This window comes from Camelus ferus, chromosome 5, assembly GCF_009834535.1.
Source record: "Camelus ferus isolate YT-003-E chromosome 5, BCGSAC_Cfer_1.0, whole genome shotgun sequence".
NCBI lineage: Eukaryota > Metazoa > Chordata > Mammalia > Artiodactyla > Camelidae > Camelus > Camelus ferus.
Genome location: NC_045700.1, coordinates 23,566,884 through 23,594,461, shown reverse-complemented (window position 1 = coordinate 23,594,461; position 27,578 = coordinate 23,566,884). Strand labels below are relative to the sequence as shown.

The following is a 27,578-nucleotide window of genomic DNA, read 5'->3' as shown; positions in this document are numbered from 1 at the left end:
TGCAACCATTCTTGAGTGAGTTGGATTCCAACTTTTAACAACTGTAAGAAGAGGAACTATCCAAAGTACATACAATTATGAGAAGTGAAAGATTAGAAAATAAGAGAAATTTAATTACCCACACTAGAATTTGACAGATTACCAGGGCCAATCACCTTTTTTTTTTTTTAAGTAAAACTGCATGTAAGATTTGGGATGGCTCAAAATAGCCTCCAAATAGTCCTCTGTTTTATGTATCTAGTAAAAGATAGTTAAGCTGATTGTTTGCTTAATTATCTGAACACCCTTGCAGTGTTCTTTACTTACATAAAGCTCCAAATATTTGTTTTATGATGTGTTGCCACAGAAATAGTAATCTAAAAATATAAGGTCACTTCTAACTAACCCAAGAAAATTAGTAACGTCCTTGACCTCTACCTTCATCCTAATCTAAACATAAATATTTTGATTGTGAATGTATTATATAATGTCACTATTTGCTAACATACACAAAGAAAAATGAATTAGCCAAAACACAATGTACAATGTAACATATTTCTCTATTGTTAGAAATAAACCATTATTAAAATTATAGAAAGGAACATTTTCAAAGTACCAGAAATAAACATAATTAGATTTACTGTATTCTGAGGGTTTAGGAAAGAGCCAACATAGTTCAGTTTCCAGTCTAGTAAATTCAAACCGTGATAAAATATAAGCATTTCAACAGTGCATTTGCATTTTTGGTGCATGCTGTGCAATGCAAAGGGGATCTTTACTGCTAACACAACCAAAAGCAAGATGTATTTTAAAAGTTTCTTTGTCCAAATATATTACTGCATTAATCGTACATAATCAGTGATTTATGAATTCATTTTGGGAAGCTGGATCAGAGAACTATATGAATGCAATTCATTCAAAACATACTATCAGAGAGATACAGTTTACATCCTTTCCTCTGTCTTCCCACTAATCTTTTGAGTTACTAGGCAGTCTGGAGAAGTCTGCTACTGCTCTCTACAGTTTAAACGCATCCACTTCTTAATTACAGTCAGTAATTGACTTTGTTCTGCTCCATTCCAGTCACTCACAGGAAAGCAGTTTCAAAGTCTTTGGCTGCTAAAACCCATTTAATTCGGGTTTCTCAATCCACTTTTCTAACACTACCTCTTTAGGTTTTCTGATAAATGGTTTGCTGAATCACACTTGAACTTTGAACAGTCAAATTTTCAACACTCTTGAGAAAAACAGATATCGGTAAATGTTAGCTTTGACTAAACCTTTTGATTGAATAACTCCTGATGACAATCTAGAGTGATATAGAACTGATAACAAACATAAAATATTTGATATTAAGCCAGGTTAATGTATTCTTTCAATATCATACTTTGCCTAAGTAAGAGACAGATGCTGGAACAAGGTGGATGAAGGATGAACTTACAGAACACATGATGGATTTAGGCAAGAGTTGCTCGTCTCCATTTTGCTTCAAAGCCTACATTAGACTAATGTCTCTTGAAATCCTTCATCTCCATCAAGTTGTATTCTGAAAGGGTGTATCCTGTCACCAAAGCAGTCTCAATGAAATTTGCTGGTGTTGTTAAGAATGGATAGCTTTAAATACCCGTCTGGGGCAATTTGCCTGAAACTTTTTCTTACCAAATAATGATCCCTCTGAATTCCTGCTAGTAATAAATGTGTGCCTAAGAAATTATATAAGCATATTCACCGGGCGGGATGTGGAATAGACGCATTCCTTCATGCTTTTTAGTATTAAACAATATTGATTTTAGTATTCACCGTCAGTAATTCAACAGCAGTTTTCCCTTGGGCTAGCAATCTTAGTCTCCATCCTTGCTATTGGTTCCTCTGAAGATGGAGGCAGGTATACCCAGCTCCAAACTTCACTGACTAGAGATGAGGAGAGAAGAAATTTGTGTTTTTTGGCTTTAATTAACAAATGGAATATTGTCATGCTAATTTAAAACATCTTAGAGGAGTTTTAATGAGTAGTGTCTATGTTTATTTTGGTACTGCCCTTTTCAATTCTGTCAATTAAGTATCGCCCTTGTCAAAATGCATTCTGGCAGTTAGTCTTTCCCATGTTAAATTTTAATTTAAATGAGAATTTAATATGTAGAATGGCATTTATATCATCAAAAATTTCCATACTTTGGTTACCAGAATAGAAACAAAAATTTTCAAACTTCACATTTTTTTCTGATTATAAGAATAATTAAATTTTCTATGGAGAATTTAGAAAAAATAAAGATAATGAAAAAACAAAACTATTCATACCTCCACTGAGTAAACGTTATAGATATTTTAATGTAGTTACTGTCAGTCTTTAATAAATGATAACCAAATGTATATGATAATGATCAATGGATAATGTTATGCTATAGATAAATATCTCATCAGTAAAACATATTTGATGGTTAAATATTGTCAGCTAGTATCGTTCCAGTTGAACTCAAATGCTTGTTGGGAGACTATCAAAAGTGCAAACGTTAGCAAGTGATATATGTTCCCCTCTTTGATAGTAACAACTTTCCTATTGCAGAATAAATCCCACAACTAATTCTTGGTTCAGGAGAATGAGAAGCTGTATTTCTGACTGAACATCCTCTAATTATCAACTGGACTGATTAAACATCTATTAAGTGCAAGGCACATTGCTAGAAGCTAGGGATACACAACCCCCACCCTCAAGAGCTCACAATCTGTTTGAATAAAGAGGACATATGCATATAAAGATAAATAACAGTAGAAAATAGCTGATACAAAGTCCCAATGTGAGTGGCACAGACAAGGCTCACGTCAAGATTTCAGAGGAGGGAGTAATTACTGCAGACACATTTACAGCATGGAATTGTGCATAAACTGTTGGTCATGATATGTTATTCTTTAAAGGTTGATTGTATCAGAACTTTAGTATATTAAGGATATGAATACTACCACTTGGTATGCAAAGTGATTTCAGCTTTAATGATCTCAAAGCACACAATAAACATTCTTCAAATGTAGCTTTCCTCCATTATCATAAAGTAATTTTGCAAATGAAGAAAATGAAGCAAATGAGGAAAATGAGAATGCCATTCTATCAAATTGGCATCATTTTAAATGACAGAATTAAGAGCTTACAAAGATCTTGATTTCCAGTTCACTCGTTCTCAGCAAACAATTGTATACAGTCAAGGACTCTGTGAATATGGGGACAGGACCATGATGACTTGATTTCAGTTGTGAAATTTGGAATTTAGACCTTATGTAAAAGTTGCTTGTTTCTTTACTATTATGCTAAAGATAGAACAATTTTAAAAGATCACTCAATATCTTTACTCAGAGGTTTTTTTTTTTTTTTTTTGCCCTTTTTTTCCCTCAAAAATAACCACTATCCTGCTATGAACAAATATATCTAAAACAGAATTGAGGCATCCAAAAAAAGTCTTGAGATCCTAGCAAGGACTGAAATAATCCCATGTTTGAGTTAAATATCTTTTACTTTTTGCTTAGGATCAATCTTTGACTATAAGCCTAAGGAGGGTTTATTCCATCTTAATAAACTGAAACTGTATACAGGAAATGTGTAATAAAATATGCCAGATCCAAAGAGCCTTAAAAAATGTTAGATGATGTGGCTACATTGTTTCTACAAATAAGCAGGTTACTCATTAAAGAAGGATGGCATTTAATTACTACTGTATTTGGAGACACTTTTGACTTCTTGATGAAATCATTGTATTTAAATTAAGTAGGTATAAAAAGTTGTTTCAAGTATAGTAAATTCATTTTAAGTAAAAATAAATTACTTTTATATTAATCTTGGTTATACCTTTGTTTAATTCTGACAGCATAAAATATAGATACATATTTTGGCCATATCATAGTGATATATCAAGATCTAAAATTTAAGCATATTACTTTTAAAACACCCTCAGATTAACATTTTTTTTCACCCTGCATCACACTCCACATTTGATATAGAGGTTGTCCTAGTTATACTAATAGTTAAGTTACTTGGTCTCAAAGGTGTTTATGACCACCAAAGAAATTACATTATCAAGCTGCATGTCTGCCTCCAATTACATTCTGGTTCAAGTAACTCCTAACATTTTTCTTAACATGTCGAGCAAAGTTAACATAAAACTAAGGGTAAAATATCAGTTAGAAGTAAAAGGTCTTCAATTTGTCTTTCCAAAAATGTTACTTGTTAAAACATTTTGTGAGAAAGTATCTGCCTTGTGTTCCCAATGTTGCTAGATGTTAAGTAAATATATGCTGATTATAAAGAAAAAGTTGCTTTGGCAACTCTCTTATTAAAATGCATTTGTAACCCCCATCTGTCATGAAAGTTTTGAAAAGTTTGTTTACTTTGGATAGCAGCCTTATCCAGGGTTACCCTAGCAAACAATGATAGCAGTCTTCAGAAGTTGTGTGAGGAACAAGCCACTAGGGATCCATTTTTGTTTTAATTGGCACACACAAACACTTTTCTGGTCTGTCAAGAAGATCAAGCTAATCTGCATGGAGGGTGTTATATTCTCAGCTTTAGGGACCAGTAAAGCTCCCTTTATTTAAGTAATTTAAATGATAGACTGCAAAAACTTTGCAAGTCAGAAAAATGTTTTATACTTTCTTAGGGAATATTTGTTTTAAGCAACGGAAAATGTTCTACATATCTAAAGATGTTGAACCTTATGTTATAATTACCCGGTTCCTTCTGACTCTGAGAAATGTTCTTAAATCCACACGCTACTAAATAAGTCTGGCCACCAATGGATCCTGCATTTCCCCTGTGTTAACAAATGTACGATCATTAGTTTCCAGATGTTTACTGGATATGTTTTCGACGTGTTTGGTGTTGATTGATTTGCATGTACGTTTATTGGAACCCTCAGTGGTGTCATCATATCAAAATAACCTGCTCATGTAAGCAATTTCTTATTTAATGGAAAGTGAACAAATAGTGGGCTACATACACAACACATCTTAAGTGTGTTCTGAAATCTAAGGTTTAAGGCCAAACTTTCAAGAAATAGTGCTTTTTAATTGAAATTGAGCTGTACCTTTGACACTCAAATAATTTGGTCCATGCATTCTTACAATACAGATCTGTTCTGCATAATAAAATTGGCCCTGTAGTGAACATTCACACCCCAAATCATATGCCCAATGTAGCTTTCTGATTATTAATGAAACACCCAAACCCAAACAAAGAAAAAAAAAAAAACCCAAAAACTTGTGTTTATATTCTTTTATCTGTACTAAAATATTTTAAGTACTGAGAAACAGTCTTCTCAATATTCATGAAAGAATACTATTCAAGTAATTAGTAGATAGTTTAGCAGTTTCTACAGTTTTGCAGTCAGCTATACCAAAACTTTTGCCTGTGGTGCTCATATGAAAAACGACTGAAAAAGTGACTAATCGAAGCAGTTGGTGTCTAAAGATATCAGCTTAGAGTTTTATTGCTGTTAACGTTAATTTTTAAACTTGAGGGAAGTAGTTGCCTCTAGATAAACTCATCATCCCAGGGCTGGTGTTCGCTGGTACCCACCACTCAGTCTCTGCCAACTACAGATCAGCTACCAGCCTGAGCTGTGTTCACTGCGCAAGATTACTCATTTAGTCACATGATTTGGGAATCTGCTATCCCCACTATTTTCAAATTGGAATGATTTTTACTATTTCCATATTTCTATATTTAAGTAATGCCCAATTTTTAAAAAGTTAACAAATACAAAAGTATAACTTAAACACAAAATTTCCCTCTTCCCCAAGGTATAGTGAATTGTTGCCTGTCCTTTGATTCTTTTGACTCATGAATAAACATTGTATTTGTATTTATATTTTAATGGAAATATGTTTACACTATTATGCAATTTTCAATATATTTATCTATACTACATCACCTTCCACATGGATTTAATAACAGTATCTTTTTGTCCTCCTATCATCTCATCCATGTTTTCCCTTCCAATTCATACTCCACAGTGCAGCTATAGTGATCTCTCTGAAATTTGGATCTGATCATCCCATTCCTCTACTTGGTATCATTCTGAGATTCTCCACGCTGTTGCACTGTAATGCAAGTCCTTTGACTCAGACTGTCAGACCCTCTGTGCTCTGCCACCTACCTGCTCTGCAGCCCCCATTCCACATTTTCCTCTGCTTTTCTACAATCCAGTCATATTGGATTTTTTTTTTTTTTGTCCAGCTGCCCCATACTAATTCTCATTTCTTCCCTCAGAGCAGGTTACTTCCCCTGTGCAGAACCCTCTGACCACTAATATCATATCATTCAAATCAATTTAACTGTCACATTTTCAGGAAAGGGTTCTCTGAAATAGATGCCACACCTAAGTGCTCCTATGATATTCTGCTTCTTTTCATCACAGGCCACGTTGGTCTGCATTGCAATTCCCTGTTGATTTCTCTGTTTCCTCCCACTACACTAGAATCACTGTGAAGTCAAGGGCAATTGTCTACCCAGAGTGTGGTTGTACAACCCACACCTAAGGGGCACTAAGTAAATAATATATAGATAAATTTTATCTACCTTACACATTCAGTGAATGCATTATATCCTATTGTTTAATATGCCCTAGTATATTTAACTCACCCTCCATTATAATAAAATTTAAAAAGTTATAATACCATTGCATTCTTTTAGGGAATGTAAGTAGTTTATTTCGACATCTGCTGATAATACTTTTATCAGAGTAGACTAAGCAATCCATTTTGAAGATTGGGAACAACAGTCTGACACTATGTTTTCCCATCAGTCAACAAGCCCTAGACTTCAGATAATAGGATTAAACTTGGAGGAGTCAGGAAGCACCAAGAGTGGGTCTGTATTTCAATGCATATTGCTAGAATAGAATGTTCTTGATTATATTCCAAAGCCACCATGTGTTTTTCAGGGTAATCTACATTAGATTATCCAAGAATCTCTCCCTGTGTATGGATCTTTCTAATTGAATGTTGACAATATGGAAAATAGGACACAGTTTAAGATTTTCAAGAGTTAATCCTTAGGTTAATGGATCAAGTCTTCAGAGAACCTCAAAGATGCAATGGTGCTCATTGCTGGTCCATCAATGTTGCAGCCATTACTTTCAGTAAAGCATTATTAACATTAACAAACAAGTAAACCGTGGGAGGACAGGTGGCAGTGATTATGTTACCAATACTTTTATTTAGAATATTAGCTAATTTAAGATACAGTGACTTAAGTAGAAACAGGTCTTGTTGCCCCTAGTTTATTGCTCACATGTGTCTCCTATTAATAAGTGCTGCGATTGCACAACAAGAATAAAAAGATGTTGCAGTAAGTATCTCTATGCTATTGTAACATATTTGGCCATGGTTATGAGTGTTTATAAAACATTCAAGAATTGTTCCATGTCTACTTACATTAATGAGAACACCTGTTAACGTTAGTGCTGTACAGACTTATTTGCATTAGATTCAGGATTTTGCATACTGTACATCACTTTTTGAAACAATTAGATGCTTATAGAGAAATATAGCTGAGCGAAAAACAGCAGCTTGAATGCCTTCCGGCTCAAGGCAATTCAACTCCAGGTTTCAGTGAAAAACAGAAATCTGCTGAATTACAAGACTGCCAGTTAGGAGTGAATGTAGGTGTGGTGTATTTTATATTTTTTACATTCAGAGAAAAGAAAATACATATAAAAATCTGTGCTTTAATCTTCAAGTAAAGTTACAGCCAACTGAGATACTTTCCAGACAAGGATGCCAACCAGTAAGAGATGGCAATGCCATCACAACATAGATTCTCATCATCTTGGGGAACTCCTATCCATAGATGGCCTTTTGCCAGTCTGAGAAAGCTGGACCATTCCCACAGGTTTTTTGACTGTATGAGAAACTCTACAGACTACTGCTCACCTTTTGTTTACAACCCTTTGCCATAGAGCTCTTTCTATGTGATGACAGAAATAAAAGGAGGGAAGGAGCTGAGGACTTCTGAGGCAGTCATTTCTGGGCTGCTGGTCCCAGCACAACCAAAAGCTACCCACTTATAAGTATTGTGATTCCCTTCCAGAAGCCCACGTGTCTGCGTTATTCATCACTCAGAGAAAATAGTTGTAGCTTTTGTAGGTCCCACTCTGTCTGCCACTCCTCATAGGATCTTAAAGCTTCTGTGATTTAAATATTTTCAGTTATTGAAAAGGGAGCACTTGCACAAATCTGTAGATTCACAGCCTCTATTATCATCATTATATTTAAGAGGTGCAATATTTACATCAAAATGGCTCAGTTGGTGATATATTCTAAAGATAAATGTGTATTTATGATCTAGAAGAAGTGTGATTTATAACTACTTTGTCAGACATAAACAGAGTGCCTCTGTGCTGTTCTAGTAAACACCGATTACCCAGGGCACAGATTCGCTTCTCACAGGATTAATGCCTCTTTGAAATGAGGGAATTGAGAATCACCCTAGGAAAACACAAGAAAAAAAATAGTATCTGTTTCCTTCTCTGATGTCACACTATGTGGTCTGGGGAGAATAACAAATATCTGATGAGGATCTGGGGATCAACTAGTGAATTTTTATTGTCAGGAAACCAAACTCCATAATTCAAGAAGTAAAGCTAATACTATAGCAAAACCTTATACTTGGTTTCTGAAAATTTTCAAATTGTATTTAACCAAGAGCTTGACAGTCTAGATTTTGCCCTCTTTAAAATAGCACCATCATTCATTAAGAATGTTAGACTAAGAATATGTGTAATTAGAAAGTTCATGAATGAGGAGGAATCTCTCTTTCCTATGAATTAAATGGTTTAAATAAATTGAAAATGATAAAAAAAATTTCCCTGAAAATGAGTGAAAGAGAGAATTCTGCTTTTAGGGGAAAATTGCTAAATGTTTATAAAAAAGGGTTATCTTTAAACAAACATGATAAAGTATCTGACATTTCTAAAACTATAATTTAGTGGCATATTATATATATATATAAAATACAGTGGTGTATATATATATCATTTAATGTTACTTTAAACAAAATAAATCACTCATGACTTTATAATAGGCAATGACATCTGTCAGTTGAACAACAGGTCAGTAATGGAGTCACCTGACACCTGGAATGACACACACATTACTTATGCTATATGTGTGCAAAAAACTTTAACACTCCTTAATGCCCAAAACAAAATGATATACATGTTAGAAACAGTACCATTAAAAATATATATTGATTGCATTATTATCAGTAGGGTGACTGTATAATTTATTGCCCAACCTATGATAATTTTGAAGGTACTATTAATAATTACACCAGGACAACAGGTGCGTGTATTTTGCATATATTGGAACATACAGATCACTATTCATCACCTACAACACCAGGGAGCCAGTGTTGCTCAGCAACCATTGAGCATAAGGTGCCTAGGAAACCCCTATTATAGTCCCATTCCAGGAACTGTGAGGTATTCCAAAAAAAGTTAACAGTGATCCTTGTTCTTTTTTTAAACATCTTTATTGTGGTATGGGTCCTGTACAGTAAGCTACACATATTTCAGGTGATCATTGCTCTTAATAAGCTTATTATAGAGTGTGACATGCAAAACCAACGTGGAAAAACAATTAGAAAACAATAATTAATCATGATTCAAGATGGGAGATATGCACTCATTTTTAAGGAACAAATCAAAGTTTCTCTAAGGGTAAGCTGGAGTCCTCAGGGAAGAATGCTGGAGAAGGTTCTTACAAGGATGGATGAGATTTAGTGAAAGAAAAGGAGGGGGAAGAGAGAAATGCAGGTGAGAGGAGCCCCTTGTACTATGGCTCAGAGGCAGGATAGAACATGGCGTCTCTAGAGAACATGAAGAAGCTGTTGCTAAGTCCTCTTTGTGGGCTGTTCTCCTCATCCCTTAAATGAGGGTGTTTGTCAGTATTCTCTTGTAAGCCATGATTCTTCTCATACCACTCCTGAATGACATTACCTACTTAGTTGTTTTTTAAAATCAGAATTATGAACTGAAAAGTCCTTAATTTCTTTCTCAAGTTCAGACATCTTTCTTGGTATCTATCTCAGTTCAAGCCACTGTTAACTCCCCGTCTGATCTGCCTACTGCCAATTTGTGTTGTTAGAGTCCAATCTCTACATCCACTCATTGGTGAATTCCTAATCTGGCTGATGCAGAATTGTCCTTCAAGATCTTTTATAAGAAGTACAGCTTCTCACACTCACAGGGATCTAAGAATCAGGCCTTTGGAGTAGGGCCTTGGATTCTCTTTGTTTATCGAGTTCCACACATGATTTGCAAGTTACTCTGAATTGAAACCTGCCACTCAAAACACAGACAGATGATCTATCCAAATCCATGTCTGTCACCTGTCATTTGAAAGTCACCTAGTGGATCTCTATATTGTCCTCAAGATAAAACCCAGTTTCTTTAATATGGATTGCCAAGAACTTCATAATTTCTCTCTGTCTCTAGCCTTTTCTCTTCAAGTCCTCTACTTTTCACTGCATAACTTTGAGCAAGTTGCTTAGAATCTTTGTGTTTCAATATCCTCACATATTACCTGAGGAAAATAACAATACTTACCTCACAGAACCATTGTGCAGGTTACATAAAATATAATTCAGGAAAAGGATTTAGCAAAGTATCTGTCACATAGTAAGTCCTTAAACCTGTTGTGGTTGTTATTATTTGATTGATTGATTGAGTTGTTGATTGCCTCTTGGGTTTTCACAAACACCTCCTCTTCATTCAGGAAGCTACTCAGACATCACTTATTTAGGAAAGGCTCTTCTAACCCCTGGAGGTCAAAAAGGAAGTGTCCCTCTGGTAGCCTGTACCTACTCCACCATGCTATTTCACAGATCTAATTTCTTGATCAACCCTTGCTACACCTTACGTTCCCTGATGACAAAGACCATGTGTCCCCAGCAGATAGCCAAGCACCACAGGCCCTCGGTAAAGGGTTATGGAATGAATGGTAGCTCAGTTGACTTAGGTTAATACTGCAGAGCTGTAGTATTAGGTAACAAAAGGCCTTAAAATTTTGAAATCATAAGTTTGATCTGGTATATTAGGCAAGAGGAAAACAGTACAGAACCATATCATAGGATCAGAGGAGTGGGGACATCCCCTAAAAGCTGGATCTGTATTGCAACTTCTCTGTCAACATGAGGCTGTCTTCTAAGGTTGTAACAATGCAGCTCTTCTGAAAAGATGCAAAGTGCCTCTTCCATGGTCTCCTTCCTGGGCTTTCTAAGGCTGATGATAGTTTTCAGCCTTCTGTCCCTCCTTCCCATAGAGCTCAGAAGCAGCTTGCTTTTCTGCCTTTGATTTTAGATGCTAGGTTTTTGAGATGCCTTGCGTTTGGATTCAGACCTTTAGCTCACTCTAAGGTGGCTTGACATGATCTCAGACTCTGAGAGCTTAGAATGCACGAGGTTTTCAGTATCCTGTATTTGCTAAAACTCAGTTCTGTAGCTATACTTTTATCTTGTTTCTTGGCTTCTGATTCCCTATTCTGGTGGCTTACACTGTGCACCAGATCCTCTCAGCTGGCAGGAGTGCTTTTTGCCAGTATCCCTTTCAGGAACTGGGGCTCTGCTGAGCATCTCCCTGATCCTCACTGCCCCCCCACCTTTCTTAACTCCACCTTCCATCTGCCTCATCCACCTAAATTACTAGACATGTAATCAAACAATAATCCATACTTGCATTCAAGGCAGATGGTCCTGAGTATACGAAAATGAGCCATTTCTGTGTATTCATTGATTATTCAATTGGCCTATTAAATATTCTTGTTATTTCAGGTTGGAACTCACACTCTGACTCTAACAGCTTGGACTGTATTCTGTTGTCTTAGTTTTTGGTTCTGTATTCTGTCCAGCAGACACACTTCCTTCCAATATTGTCAGCTCAAACTTTCCCCTAGCACCTGTCTCAACTATAGTTTTTTGCCTGCTTCACCAAGATGGTTCTGTTGCCATTAACTATGCTATTCTTAATCTAAGAAATAGTCCCTATCCTTGAATAAGTTATATCTAAATATCATCAATACAGTGAGTTGCTCCCTCAGTTTTTGTGATTCACTATGAACTACTTTGAGATTCATCATTCTCTAAAATCCTGAGGAGCAGGACATTAGGAGAACATTTTCCCATCATTAGAACCACTATCTTGTAATTTGCTACAAACTTTTTTTTACATGATCCATGGTAAGAAATTTACTTTACAGTGGCAATTGGTACCTCTTCCTTCACTCATTCTTTCTCTTTTTCTCTTTCTGAGATACACACACATTCTTTCTTTTCTTTCTTTTCTTTCTTTCTTTCTTTCTTTCTTTCTTTCTTTCCATCTATTCATCTATTATTCCATATATAATATTCAATATATATATATACTGTGTATATATATATATATACTGTGAATATGTGTGTGTATATGTATGTGTATACATATATGTATAACTTACAAAATTGAAACAAGTTTCATGAAATAATACTTCTCTTTACTATATGTAATGTAGTCTGATATTTTTGTTCTGCTCTATTCTTTCTTTAATTAATTTCATTAAAAAATAAGATCCCAACTCACTAAATTGATTTCATGTCCCACTAAAGTGTCTTGAATGCAATTTGAAAAATACTGGCCTAGGGAATAATGAAGAACAATCTTCAAGTCCTGCTTCTTGGCTTTCTCTCCTTCTTCTGGTTTATAAGACGCTTCAAAACGTTTCCATATATAATTTAACAGTTAGATATTTAACCTTATGGAAAGGTTCCAGTATATTTGTCACATTTTTGACAGTTAGGCCTGGATGATCAATAACCCTGTGCGGGGGATTCTGCTCTGATAAGTCATTTCCTGCTGTTTGAAAGTAGAATTAGGATGTGGTTCTTTGGAATTTGGCTTAAACCCTGGCTTTTCTAAATATACCTTAAAGCATTAGTTTCTTCATGAAAAAAGAAACAAAGACTTGGGGGTAATGTGCTGTTTGGAATACATTTGAGATACCTCACCATGATCTGAAGAGGGAAAAACCGAACAAGTTAAAAGCCTGGCAAACTATCAGAGGCGGAGATGGCAGCTATTTGTTTTTAAGTCCCTTGTATCGAAACAATGAGTGCACTCCACGCTGCATCCTGCAGCGCCATGATACAAGGTCTGGGAGTAGTTATTAGCATGTGTCTGTGTGATGGGAGAGCGAAAGCTAAACATTTTAATAGTGTTATGGCCTCTCCTTCTCAAGTTCCCATTAATGCAAATACAGCACATGTGGTTTAAGTCCCAGGAGCCTTGTAGGACACAAATCACAGATGTGGAATAAACATTATCAGAGAATAGGACTCCACGGCCTTCTCCTTGCCATCAACAGATGCCCTTTTGCTCCCATGATGTCAGGCAGATACCTGATATGCCATCTTGAGGAAAATCACAGAAAGTCCGTGTTCTCAAAGGGGCCACAATGGCAGGATTTGAAAGCAAACTCCAAAGATTTCTTGGTAAATTTCGGCAGAGGCTCAGACTACATCAAGGCTTTCAGAGAACCCTCGCCACTATGATAACTAAAATATAGTAAAACTTACTCATCCTTTATGCACCCAAATTACCCGAGACTTATGTTCCAGGTGGGATTAAGTGTTCTTGTAATGTAAGCCAGACAATATGATGGCAGAAGGCCGACAAAATGGACCTGGTATATTTCAGATAGCCAATAAACTTCCACCCCCGCTATCCTGATTCTTCCAGGCCATCTCCAACTGTGATTCCTGGTGATTGTTGCTCTGAGATCACACGTTTTTCCCTTTTCTGTGTTCCATTCTCTCCCCACGACATTCTTTTCCAAAATTCCCAAGCTCAAAATATGAGTAAACTGACTCTTTTCTACATAACCCACTATCATGACTATATACTAAAACTGCCACTACATTGGAGAAAGTTTGGTAATCTCTTTACATATTGATGAACTGCACTTCCCATAAGTGAGACTTCAGCCATACACTGACCTGACCTTAAAACTTATATTGGCAGTATTGTCAATTGCCATGTGGTGTGATTCTAGGAGCACTGAGAAGCCTCTTTAGATAACAAATTCCCTAAACCTGCTGTCTCAGGATTGGAATTTTAATGATCAGGTTACAATTTTAGATGACGTTTTATAAGCAGTTAAATGGAAGAATTATCTTTTTGTATAATTATTCAGATATTAGTATATTATTTTGACTGAGAAAATACATTAAAATAAATGATTTCTGATTATAAATACAGCATACGAACACTTTAAAAATAAGCAAAATCACAAATAATTAAAACGAAAATTAAAGCCCACTTCTTAATCACACTACTCTAAGACAGCCCTCTTAATATTTAATGTATTTCCTTTCAGACTTTTTAATACATATTATATGTCATATATAGATCAAATTATATATAGTACTAATATTGTATCCTGTTTTAATTTTTTAATGTTATATTATGAGGGTTTTTCCATGACATTAGCCTTTGAGAGCATCAGTTTAATGGCAATATAGCATTCTGTCATAGCGATTTATCATAAAATATCTGTTTTCCTATAATTTAGTTGTTTCCACTTTTTTTCATGACTAATGAAGCCATGTTGCATAAATGTGATTTTTGTTAAAATTTCTGATTTGTTTTTCTTAGAAGAGATTCTTAGAGAATTACTACATCAAATAATAAAATTTTGGAAGGCTGCTGAAATGCATTCCCAATTATTTTCTAGAAACATTATTCTAAGTTGTATTATCTCTTTAAAATTTAGGAATGAGACTGTTTCAATACATATTTTTTTCTGAAATAATAAAATATTGAGTGGTTAGCAAATTTTGTACAAAATACATTTTTGTTTAGTTTGCATCTCTTTTATCATTAGTCATTTTTTTAAATTAAAATCTGTTGCTAAGTATCCTTTTACATTTTTCAATTGCAGGATCTTTAAGATTTATTGAAAAAGAACTTTAATAAGTTTATTACACCTTGGTGATAATTGCTACAAATATTCTCCCCAATTTATTTTGAATGGCACTCCTAATTAAATTCTTTATATATAAAAGTACAAGTTATAATTTTACATTGTAAAAGTTAGGTATTGTTCCTCTGTGATCTTTTTCTAATTAATATTTTAATTCTTAGAAAACTCTTATCCATCCATCCAGATGTCAGATTGTGAGTCATATATTTTCCACTATTAGTTACGTTTTTTTAAACTTTTGTATACTTAATTCTTCTTAGATTTGTTTTATGGGTATATGAGAATCTAATATCCAAATTTTTTTCCTAATAATGTGTTATCTAGCACCATTTATTGATTAAACTTTTCTCTCCTGATTGGTTTGCAACTCTCCTATTATCGTACGGTAGCCATGGTCTTTTTGTGGGCTGTCCACACAGTTACGTGATTTCTCTCTGAATGTATGCTATTTCAACCTTTATTCTTATTTTAGATTTTTCCCTGTATTCCACATGGCACATTTTCCCTCTGTTTTCCTTTTATTGTTTTTTTTGGAATAATCTTGAATCTAAACCTTTCAAATGAATTTAACTTGTTTTTTCTTTCCTCGGAATATCCCACTGGGATTTTGATAGGATTGTATATTAATTTGCAAAGTGAAAAATGTACAAATAGTAAGACTTCCTCTTCAGAAATAAAGTATATCTCTCTAGTTTAAGATTTTGTCTATCTCTTAGTAGAATTTTTGTTTTAGTCCTAGGTATTTGAAACAGAATTTTGAAAGAAGAATAGAAATAAACTTGAGGGCAAACATATCTATGACTCCAAAGAAAGAAAAAGCTCAGAATAAATAGATGGGGAACGCTTTTCCTAGCAATGCTTAGCACCAGGCCAGCGACCTCTATGCTCATGGCCCCAAGCAGCCCACGACTATTAGTTCTCCTGTTCTTACCACCTGGCCTGCGTAAGCATTTCCTACAGGACACAGTCCCTGTAAATGACTCCAAGCTAACAGGTACTACTAAAGTAATCTAATCCAAAGCCAAGCTCATTTTCTGATAATAAAATGTAGAATTAACACCCAAAGTGTACCATTTCTATTGGTCTGAGTTTTTTGTTCTTGATTAAAGCAGATAAAAATCCCTCCACACCAGTAGCTGCAAAAACATTCATCTAATTTTGGACCCAGGTCTTTACCTTTCTCCAAAAATTGATTTCCCAAGTTACTGTAAATTCTTCATACATAGCTTTTTAGTGATCATGTAATATTTCATCATTTGGATATATCATATCCCATTTTCAAAAATTTGGAGTATGGCTTTAGTTTCTTTTGCACCTTGATGATGGCTAACAAAATGAGAGCCTATAGTTTCAAGTAGATAGTCTGAGACAGTATAGCTCGAGTCCTGCCCAACTCACTTCACCCACTGTGCTTCAGTCTCACCTGTAAAATGAGGATAAAAAGAGTAGCAACCTCATAGGATTGTGGTGACAACTGAATGTAATCCATGAAAATCCCATGAAAAAGTGCCTGCTTAAGAGGATTAACTACTATTATAATTACCCATGTTGAGTACAAACAAGCCAAGAACAAGATAGCCTTGTAACCACCACCCCACCTCTCCTCCCTTAAGTATTTCTAGCTTATTTTGTGAAAGAGCACAAAAGCACGTCAAATACATGGGGAGGAGAAAGGGGAAAGTTTTCTTATCTATTTACATACATGCATAAACACGTGTGGAGTCCCTCCACAGTCCACATGTATGAGGATTACGAACTGATAAATTATGAACTGCAGCTGGAAAATATGACAGAATTAATGATCATAACCCTGGGGGCTGCAGGAATCAGTTCCTGTGTAAGAAGCTATAAAGACACCTGACTTAAGACCGGAGTCCCAGGCTCTATTTCTTCTGCTTACTCAGGCACACACTCTTACACTACCACTTACGCTAAATTTTTCAAAAGAGGAGTCACCACCACAGCAACTTTAAACAAGCAAACAATGAAAGGAACACCTCAACTTATGAAGATTTTGCAGAATCACGATCAGAGTGAAGATGCCTTCGGGGTTCCTGAGAAGAGACCAAGTGGGTTCAGACTCCTGTCTATAGGTAGGTTAGAGGTGAGAGGATTTGGGGCTAGGTTTCCAGTGTGTGGTGGTTGGAGGGTGGTGGAGAAGTGGCTGGCAGGGCAGCAAGGGCAGGAGCAGTGTTTATGACCAGGCCCCCGAGAGCATCACCTCAACCCCAGAGCTTGCACACAGCTTCGTGGGGACCCCGTGTGTCCCTGTGCCCCTGTGGGCAGATACAGATGTGCTAAAATCTCCAACATGAGGCCAGGATGAGACTAAAAAAAGAAGGGACCTCAGAGTTCTAGCAAACAGCAGGAATCACAAATTTTGGCGCTGTGGCAACTTGACGCCAGTCACAAAACAAAGCAAATATACAACAACAACAACAAAAAAACAGGCAGGTTTAACAAAACAGCAGAAGACAGAGAAGAGCAGGGTGGAAACCAGACCAACCACAACGAAGTGGAGACCAGAAATGCCTCTCCCTAGGAACATAAACTCCAGGAGGGCAGGGATTTTTGCCTCTGTAATCACTACAGTGTCCCCAGGATCTTGTATAAGGTTTGGCACATAATAGATATTCCATAAGTATTTATTGAGTGAATAGATGATAGACAAGAGAAGTCGAGACTTTCTCTCATTTGCCATTTGTTGTGAGGTTAGTAAACATCTCATTTCACCTAGCTGCCATCTTGGAAAGGAGACCCGAGAAGGCAGACTCATGAAGACGTTACATCTAAGAAGACTGAGTTACCTGAACTTGGCCAGTATAGTACTTTTGTTGTTGTTTTTTTTTTTAATACTCCCACCCCGTGCCCCCATGAAATGGGGGATCTGGAACAAAATGAATTAAGAATTAAATTACTGAGTGTAATATTCTTTTTAAAAAGTAGTTGCTTTACAGAAAGTGATTTATTGGCCCTATGACAATTATCTCCCTCATATCTGAAATCTCAGCATCTAAAGGCAAGTTAACCCTCTGTTCATGAATAATCTCTGTTCTTGGCTGTCTCCTGATTCCTTTATTCCTTCTCAGTCAGCTTTGCTATTCTTCTATACAACGCCGTAATGTTTCCTCCTGGGCCGAATTCTTCTTTCACTTTAGCTACTCTGAGATTTCTTTTCCTGGTACTAACAGATAAAAAGTGATTCCCACATTAGCATTCCATTGTTTCTAACCACTGCTTAGTTTTCCCATACACCTTTCCCAACATATCTGAATTGATTTAGTACCTTCCTATAGATAGATATTTAATAAAATTATTCTCCATTAGAAAAAGCCAAAACTACAACCAACACCTTGTACATACCCTATTTTCCAAAGTGCCAAGTGTATGATAGATGTTTTACAGTGGAAGAATAAGATCAAAGGTGATAGACGATTTTAATAAATTCTGCCAGATTCTACTCTAAAATTTCAATTACACTAACAATGAATGAGAATGATTTGTGCAACATTCTTTCAAAACTAAACATTATCAATCTTTTAAATAGTTATAAATCTGATGAGTGAAAATGATATTCCATTGAAGGCTGCTCTCTGACTCAGTGAAATTAAACATATTTTCTGTAAGTTTATTAGGAATTTTTAGGTTTTTTTACAATTTTTTCTTCTCAACTATCTGTTGGCACACTTCTCTTTTTTATTCATTTGGAGGTGTTCTCCCTATATTTGTCCTTGCAAATGTATTTTTTATTGGCAACATTTTCTTTTACTTCATTCATAGCATCTTTAGTCACACAGAAGCTTTTAATTTTATATGTTCTGATAAATGTCAATCTTTTTTTTGCAAAAGAAATTTATTTCTATTGCTGGCACACTATTTTTTAAGCAGGTATTGAATTTTATTAAAAGGATTTTTTTAATATTGAATGAGGTATCATATATTTTTTTCCTTTAGTGAGTTATAGTAAGAATGTTCAAAAACAGAATTCCTCATTTTGAAGATACTCACTCTTGGGATAAATATTTCACTTGGTTAATAAGCTTTGATTGCTAATATTATATTTAGAAGTCTTAACTATCTTATTTATCATTATGATTGACCTTCAGTTAGTTTCAGTTGGAGCTCTCCCTGTTTTGTTTTGTTTTTTCCCAAGTTCTGCTAGTCTTAAAAAATACACTGAGAAGATTTCATATATCTATGCGAAAAAGTTTATATAACATGGGGATTTCTTTGTCTTTGAACTTTTGGTGAAATGCATCTATAAAAAGTGTTTGTTCCTGATGCCTTTTCAGATGTAGGTATTTTATTACTTTAAAAATTCTTCTATGATAATTTTTCTCTTTAACTCTTCTATTTCTTGAGTTAAGGTTGTAGATTTAAATTTTCCTAAAAAATAATTCATTTCATCTAGGTTTTTAGAGTATTAACCACATTTTATGCAAATTTTCTTGTAAATTATTCCTTATTCATTTTCTAACATAATTTTTATTATTTCTAACATAATGTCTTTTCTCTTTTTGCATATAATTATAATTTTAGTTCAAATTTATTATTGTTTCTTTTTAAGGGACCAGCTTTTAGTTTTATTGATAAAATCTACTTTATTCGTGGTTTACTTCATCATTATTTTTTTTTACCTTAAGTTCTAAATTGCACTTTCTTTGGTTATTTTGATTTTTATAAATTTAAAGTTTTTTAATCTTCATTTTATTATTTACTTATATTTTCATTTCTAAATATATAATAGGATAATAAATATTCCCCTAAAAATTGCTTTATATTCTACTGTCATTATTTTTTCTTTTCATTAAACAAGTTACAGGCAATGGCTGACTGGCTTCAGATTAACTTTTACCAGGGAATCAGACACACAGACACACACACACACACACACACACACACACATACACACACAAATACTACTTCTCCTTGAAGACACCGAAGAGCCAACAAGGCACAGAAAAGTTATGAACTAAGATCTTGAAGAGAATAGAAGCTCAGAGAAGTGAGCTCAGAATGTGATCTTGTTTCTTCTCCTCAGACATTCTCCATTTAAAAAGTATAGGTGATAGACTGAGAAGCCCATCAGAGTTTACGGTAGTCTCATAGGCTTGGGGAACAAAACTTCAGTTCACTTTCTACCAAGATAGAAAGGAACTGAAGCTATCACTGCTTAGGTTAAAGTGATCTGCTCCTAGACTAAAGCTCCTGCCATAAATAAAAAATAAATTTCCTCTGAAAGAAAATATCACCATCTAGATTCTTAAATTATCTCCATAATTTTTTATAAACAATATCCTGTGCTTGATTTGAAAAGTGGGTTTACAATAGATGATTGACAACAAATAGAAAACGTGATGAAAATAGACCTACAATAAATTTAGATAATCTAGTTGTGTGACATTATATAATATATTCAAAAAATAAATTACAAATTAAAACTTTTAGCAGAAAACTGGAAATGATCAATAGAAATGATCAATAGAACGTATGAATTTTAGAACTGAAAAATATAATTAGGATATATTAAGATACTAAATATAATAAGAAATTAAGATAGATTTCTAGCAGGTTAAATATAGAGAGAAAAATCAACTGAAATTAAGTCAGAATAAAATATGCAGACTGAAGCACAGAAAATAAAAGAATGGAAAATACTGAAAATACCATTTAAAAAAGATATAAAAAAGGTCCTAGAGATATGTACTTGGAGTCCAGAAAGAGAGGAGCGAGTGAATAGGAAAAGGCTGCATTTAATGCCAATGACTGAGTAAAAAAAGAACATTTTGCCATTTGCAACAACATGGATGGACCAGGAGGGTATTATGCTTAGTGAAGTAAGTCAGACAGAGAAAGACAACACTGCATATTATCAAATATGTGGAATTTAAATGATGAAACAAACAGAAGAATATAACAGAAACAGACTCACAGATATAGAAAACTAACTAGTTACCAATGGGTAGAGGGACTGGGGGAGGGGCAAGCTAGGTGTAGGAGATTAAGAGACACAAACTACTATGTATAAAATAAAGAAGATACAAGGATATATTGTACAGCACCAGAAACATAGTCAATATTTTATAATAACTTTAAATGGAGTATAATCTATAAAAATTTTGAATCCCTATTTTGTACACCTGAGACTAATACAATATTGTAAATCAACTATGCTTTAATAAACAAATAAATAAATAAAGCTAATGACTGAAAATTTCCCAAAGCTGCTTAAATACATCAAGCCATAAATTCAAGAATCATCACAAACCCAAAGACAATTACCCTTATTATATCATAATTATACAGTTGAAATCTAAAGAGAAAGAGAAAATTCTTAGAAGCATCCAGGCAAAAGGATGTTAATTTAAAGGAGCAATAAATTACTAGGTAATAGTACTAGGTAAAATAAATTCCCATAAGAAACTTAATAAAAGGTAGTACTCATCCTTATCAGCCAATCCTTGAGGTAGATTCCAGCTAATATTTTGCTCCATTATCTAGAACTTGTACTAGAAGCTGCCAAACACCTCAGTGATAAAATTCAAATACTGCCATATTTTACATCACTACAGCTACTTAAAAGCACGTGCTTGCAAAGTCCAACAAGATGTTTTCAAAGCATTTCCCTTTGTACTATCATAGTTAATCCATTTCTATTTCATCTCTAATCATGTCTGTTTCTACCATGCTAGATCAAAACAGGAGCTACCTCTTATCTATATAACAAGAGCCTTCTAAGTGGCCTCCTTGCTTCCAGTCTTCACCCTCTACACGCAAGTTCATTACACAGCTGACAGAGTAACCATCAAAAAATGTTAATAATATTATGTCACTTCCCTGCTTAAAATACCCAAATGGTTGAGACAAACTCTTTATCACAGTGTCCAAGGGTTTTTTTCTTTGTTTTGTTTTGTTTTTTAATTGAAGTATAGTCAGTTTACAATGCTGTGTCAATTTCTGGTGTCCAGCATAATAGTTCAGTCCTACATACACATACTATATTCTTCCTCATTATATGATTGAACATTGCCTATCCTGTTGACCTCTCCCCCCTCCCACTTCACCTCTTACTCTGATTCGGCTGTATTAGCTTTCTAACTGTGGCCACCAAGCCTTTGAACTTTTGGTTCCCTCTCCTAGAAAAGCTCAGCTCCTTCCCTTCATTCAAGGCTCTGCTGCAACATCACTAGCTCAGAGAGGTCTTCCTTAATCACCCTTTCCAAAACAGTAACCATATTACTACTCTCTATCATCTTATATCTCCTTTTCCCACTTTATTTTTCTCAGAATATATTTTATTTGACAAATGTTTTTACTTACTCAATTTTCAACTATTTTCTACTAATGAGTAAAATCTATGAGCTCAGAAAATTTCTTTTCTGTCTTAGTCACCAGTGTATCTCCAGTTCTTAAAGTAGTATCTCAATAAATATTTGTTGAGTGTTGAATCAATTTATCCAAGAGTTATAATGAGTGAGTGCAGAGCATTGCTCTGCCTTTGTGTGAAGGATGAAAAGATGAATTCAGTAAACTCAATATGTTCAATAAACCCATAACTTTATATTCAATAAATTCATAGAATAATAAGAGATAAACACATAAACAACTGTAATCAATGTGATAACTATAATAGGGAGACAATGTCAATATACAGAAATGAGTAATCTTCGGGTATTTTTGTTTGGTTGGTTGGTTTTGGCAGAAAAGAAATTGATTAACTTATTATCTTCATGCAGCTAGTTAATAATTATCCTAGATTATATTTAGACAAGCATTTTCTTTTAATTTTAATAAATACAGAATTAAAGGCTGTGGTTCTTAAAATATGAATCATATCATGCTCTTTAAAATACATAGTTTTAAAAGGTATTTAACCATTAGAGGCTTTCCTACTCTATTCTCACTTTCACGATCACTGTGACTGAAGCCATCATGCCCATATAAATCAGTGAGCAACAAAACCGAACCCTAACCTTAATTAACCCTTACTTCCCTCAGATTTTACTCACGTATCATTTTTCTAATGCCTCCTCTGGCCATCCTCTTTAAATTTCTAAACTATTCTTTCTACTTTAATTTTCTAGTTGCCATAGCAATATCAAAATACTATATATTTTGTTTTATCTTATTGTTGTACCTATTTCCATCCTCACCAAACTAGAATGCAAACTCCATCAGAGTGGACTTTTTTTCTGTTTGTTAACTGGAGTTTCTTAGTACCCATCCTAATGTTAGGTGTACACATACACACACCCCATATATACCATAACTAGGCACAAAAAAGATGCTCAATTAAATATTTGTTGAATGAACAATCACATATTTCATGTGTTTTCCCTCTCCAAGATGGAATAACAGTATTCTGTCCAGAACACTAGAAAATGCTGACATAGAAAAAGACATAGTATAGTAGACAATCATGTAGACTGTCAATCAGTAAATACATTTTTACATTAGTCCCAAAGATGAATTTTTGTCTATGGGCATGTGTCCACTCAGTAAGTGATGAAACATCACATGTGTCTTCAGACTTACGAAAACAAATAATAAAGCAGATTTTTTTCATGTTAGAAAGAATATTCCATGTTGTAAGAATTCGCCACAATTTTTAATTTAAATGGCAAGCTTCTATAATGCATTTAAATTAAAATTCCATTAATTTTCAGCTTTTATACATTACTTTCTAAAATATGCATGTTAATACTAGTTTCAGGATGATTTTTGGTTGAATTTAAAAAATCAATATCTCAGTTTCATTTGTTTTCTAAATATGAAAACTGTAAAAGTGAAATAAAGTGAATTTCTTGATCTAGAATAGAAGAAAGGGTGCCTTGTAATGTCTAAAGTACCATTCCCTGTACTAGGGGATATACAGGTAAATAATCATATTTCTTGTCTTTAAGAAACTTATACTATGATATAGAAATGCTCTTAAATCAGGTAACATTAAAATAAAGCTCAGTAAGTTTGATTAAATAAGTGGTTAAGCCCAGTTAAAGGACCATTGGAGATATTCCCTTGTGGAATTAACACTTCTAATATGACTGTGTCTCCACTTCTGTTTCTGACATAAATTAATAAGATTCTATTTGGTTAAAAAAAAAAAAAAAGATTCTCTCATTAGTGTCCCATCAAAAATAGCACCATTTGCCTCATTAAATTTAATGAGGTTGTTGTTGTTGTTGTTGTTTTTCTATTGGTAGGTGTGGGTGTGTGATATATGTGTCAATGTGTTAGACTTGTATTTTCAAAGAACATGCTTTACATAGGCTGGCTATTCTCTTAAGCTGAAGTTGCTTCAGAGTAAGCAATTTCTAGCAATTGGTGGCACCTTAATGGGTTTTATAACCAGGTAGTACATCTTTCACTTTATTTGGGAAAAAATGAAAGGGTCAGAGACCAGTGTCTTTCAAATCAAATCCTCGTAATTAAACAATGTCATTATCACAATATTTTATACTGTATGTAATACATATCTCAAACCAAGATTTAAAGAAAACACGTATCTTCCTCCTTTATCCATAATCCCAACTCAACAAAAATCTCAAAATGATTGATTCAAGCCACAACACTTCCTCTCCAAAGAGCATGAAAATTCCTTGCTGAAGGACGGACATATTATTTATTATTTTAGTGATCAAATCTTCTCTTTTCAAACTTATAAAAACCAACATATGATTGTTTTACACTTGTATATAAATTCTATTTAAATGTTGTAAACACTGTATTTAAAGAGGTCATTTCTTTTTCTTTTTAGCAATCTACACAATGGAGACACTTAACCACATACAATTTACTGATGTATTTTAAAAGTCCACGTAATGTCTGCAAAATTTTTAATTTACTTGAAATTGTCTTTGGCAGGAACAAGTTGAGGACTATTAGCAAAACTGAGGGGAAAAGTGTTCTAAGAAATTAGGTATCAGACAATTCTTTATCTATTCTCAACTTTTAGATGGGATTAAATAATTCCAAAAACATGTTTTCAAAAATAGCCACAGAATTTGATACATATAGCTTCAGGCTGGAAGAGATTTTAGCGGTCTTGTCCAGAGTTCTCAGTAAGGAAGGAATAAGAGCATAAATTCAGAGATAAGGAAGTGCAAAAATTCATTATGTGGATTAAAAATGAACAGAGAGAGAGAGAGCTATTGCCCAGGAAGAAATTTGCAGTGTTCTTCAGACTAAATACTTTAGGTTTAAATGCAATCATTTCTATGCTAGGAAGACTAATTAGTAGAGCATGCCACATGGGACTATGGTGCACAGACACAGCAACTCTCATTCTCACTTCCTCAGAAAAGAATGGGGGAAAGATTAAAAAATAATCATAAGTTGTATAAAAAACCCATATCAGAAGAAAAATTATTCCAGGAAATAGGAGAAAACGTCACACATAATATTCCACACCCTGAGGGGAAATAATATGGGACCTTGGACCTGTTGAAACAAGGACACAAGAATAAACAAAGACAGTCAAAGAACAAATAATTTAGCAAAAATATAAAGTAACAGTTTCCAGGTTTTATAAGAAGAATTGAGTGTTACAATGAAAATTATTAGAGAAATGAAACCACAGTAAAGTAGCAAATAGTAGAACAGGTATGATGATATACTGACAGAAAAAGAACAAGGAGATCAGTTATTGGAGAGATATAATAAAAAGGGTAGACTGCATAGAAGCATTAATTCTGCTTTTCTGCCATATTCCCAACAAAGCAACAAAAACTAATATCTGTATGAAGACTATCCCAGGATTTTTTTTCCTTCTCCAGTAGGGAGAGGAAAAACATGTTAAAGAGTTTTGACTCACTCAATGGATGATATAAACATTGAATAACTAAATGAAATATATAACTTGGATACCAGTGTTAAAGTGTAGAGTTAACGATAATTAAAAATAGAACTTGAATTTCCAAACTACCAAGTGGATAAAAATAAAAAAGAAGAGTAACTTAATTTCCTAAAGATGAAATAAAAAAAAGAAATGACCTATATTTCAAACAAAAAAACAAACCCCTCAAACCAAAAACAAAAATCATAACATAAAATCATGGAAGTATCAAACATACTATTAATCTGAAAAAATATGATGAGTTATATTTTTCCATTAGTTCATGGAGACTATTAGGCTGAGTTTAAAAAAAAACAGAAATATACCAATAGACTGTTTGCAAGAGACAAAAACCAAGGGAACAATGAGATTGGAAATAAGAATGCAAATTCATATTGACAAAATAGTACCAAAAAGTGTGTGGCACACGTGGAACTGTCCTGTTTTTTTTTTTTCTTTTTTTCTTTTTCTTTTTTAATGTGTACTCCTGCTTTTTTCTCAGATTTTTTTCTGACTCAGCTTTATTGAGATTTAGTTGACAAATAATATTGTGTAAATTTAAGGTGTACAACATGACATTTTGATGTACGCATATGTTGCAAAATGATTATCACAAGGAGGTGAGTTAACATATCCACCAAGTCACATATTTAGTATTTTTTTTTGTGTCTGGTGAGAATATTTAAGATTTACTCTCTCAGCAACTTTTACATATACAGTCCAGTACTGTTGACTATAGTCACCATGCTGTACATTACATCCCCAGAACTTATTCATCTTGTAACTGAAAGTTTGTACCCTTTAACCAACATCTTCTTATTTTCTTTCACCCCTGAGCCTCTGGAAACCACTAATCTACTCTTTGTGTCTACAAGTTTGACTTTTTTAAGATTGTGCACATAAGTAAGATTGTACTGTATTTCCTTTTCACTTATCTCACTTAACATTCCCTCAAGGTTCATACATGTTGTCACAAATGCCAGGATTTCCTTCTTTTTCCTGGCTGAATAATATTCCATTGTTTTTGATATATCACATCATATTATTATATATACTATATAAATCACATTTCTTTACCCATTCATCTATCAATGGACAGTTAGTTTCCATGTCTTGACTATTGTGAATAATGCTGCAATAAACATGTGAGTACAAATATTTCTTCAAATAGTGATTTCATTATCTTCATAAATACACACAGAAGTTCTATTTTTAATATTTAAAAGTCATACTTCTAAACCATGATGTCCTATAATTATAAATTAAAAGCAAACAGGATACCTGAAAAGAATCTCTTCCTTTGAAAGTAATCACATATAAAAAAATAGAAAACATTCTTCTGAAAATATTTAGATTAAAAAGGACATTGAAACTAGAATTACAAACTTTAAAAATAAACATTAGATTATAAAACCTGTGAGGATGTGATCAAAATACTAAATAATTAGAAAATTTATTAACTGAGGTACATTCACTTGTAGTAGACTAGATATGAGAAAACAACATAGGAGATACAATATGCTCATCACTGATGCACCTCCCAAAAGAAAATTTTAATAAAATAAAAATATCCAAATATGTGACAGCCAAAGATTTCACTCAAATAGAGAGAAATGAATTACATGGATAAGGCAAAAGTGTTCTAGAGAATTATGCTATAGAATTTAAATACTAAGAGATGCCTTTGCTAAATCACCAGACTTTATGGATAAAGAAAAAAGTCCTATAGACATTCCAAAACATGAAGTCACTGAATAGAGCAGAAATA

The 27,578-nt window shown here is 34.0% G+C and overlaps 1 protein-coding gene across 3 annotated transcripts in view; it reads right to left on the bottom strand.

The window, feature by feature from the left end:
* Positions 1–27,578, bottom strand: part of ARHGAP15 (Rho GTPase activating protein 15) — a 574,294-nt gene that overhangs the window by 283,910 nt on the left and 262,806 nt on the right. The window lies entirely within an intron of this gene.